This window comes from Epinephelus moara, chromosome 24 (genome assembly GCF_006386435.1).
Source record: "Epinephelus moara isolate mb chromosome 24, YSFRI_EMoa_1.0, whole genome shotgun sequence".
In the NCBI taxonomy this organism is placed as follows: Eukaryota; Metazoa; Chordata; class Actinopteri; order Perciformes; family Serranidae; genus Epinephelus; species Epinephelus moara.
The window spans coordinates 52,475,718-52,477,275 of NC_065529.1; positions in this window are offsets into that span (position 1 = coordinate 52,475,718).

Consider the following 1,558-nt stretch of genomic DNA (forward strand, 5'->3'; position numbering starts at 1 on the left):
TGGAAGTTGTTATTTACGTGACAACGCCTGAACGCAACACAAGCTCAGCATGAGTGCTGTGCTGAGCTGCTGTGCGAGCAGCTGTTTGTCTGTGCGTAACAGCAGTCTGTTGATGGTTATTTACACAGTGTCCATTTCAATAACTTTGTCAGCTGACAAACTGCACCGGGCTCGGGGTCTGGTTTGGTCAGGAAAATGCGGGCCGAGCCGCTCTAGCGTGCTCACCTGTGTGCGTGTGGCGGAACTCCGCTGTGCGCGATACAGAGAGCAGAGGAGAATTGTTAACGCGTGACCATGTAGAGACAGAAATGACACGATGGCATAACACCATAAATAGTATATTGTTATGTTATTATTTGAAGCGTCCGTCGCGCAAAATAATATCAATGGGGGCTGTGGGCAGGACATTGTTACACAGCTGTGCCTGTGACTTCAGGCAGAGAGACCGCTGCATCAGAGCCAAAGGAGCACGTTTTAAAATACATTCATTTTATCAATTAGTTATTAACTTTTACTATTTTTAGCAACTTGCCCAATCGGACAAGTGAGTTGTTAGTTTACATGCCCGGCCGTGAGTTTTACTTGCCCCGGGCAATCGGGCAATCCTTATTGTTGAGCCCTGTAATATATGAGCTATAGCTACTACAGCTACAACTATTACCACTACAACTACTACTACAGCTACTACAACCACTGCAACTACTACTACAGCTATAACTACATCTATAATTACTACCACTACAACTAGTACTACAGCTATAACTATTACTGCAACTACTACTACAGCTACTACAACCACTGCATCTACTACTACAGCTATAACTACTACCACTACAACTACTACTGCAACTACTATTATTTATTTATCCTAAAGGAAGCTTTAAATTTAACAAAATCTTACATGCCAGGAGAGAGACCTGGCTGGCACCCCAGTCAACTACAAACAACAAACACAAATTGTCACAATATATCAATCAATCACAATCACAATATATATGTATATATATACACATAAGGATGAGGGATGAAGGAGGAGTATTGCGTACAGATAATGTACTCTTTATGAATGTCATACGAGTAACTTGCAACATATTCTGAACTCACGTTGAAGGAACAGCCTCACTGTGGTAGCGAATGTTTAATCTATTTCTCTGTTGATAAAAATAATCTGAAGCTCAACTCTGAGCTTCCCCTCCCCCTACCCCTCCCACTTCTGACATAAACTCCGCCTGTTCCGAATACAGATACAGATAATGGTGCGTTAACCGTTTCTCTGACCGACACGTACCTTTAGCATCTCTGCTTCTACAGCTGCTCAGTAAACTATAAGTTTCCCCTGTTTACTGTCTTTGTGCTAAGCTAAGCTAAGCTAAGCTAAGCTAAGAGTTTCCTCTGTTGTCAGGCTTTGTGCTCAGCTAACAGTTTCCTTCTGTTTATAGTCTTTGTGCTAAACTAAGCCAAGCTAACAGTTTCCCCTGTTAACAGTCTTTGTGCTTAAGTAAGCTAAGCTAGCAGTTTCTCCTGTTTTCAGGCTTTGTGCTAAGCTAAGTAAACAGTT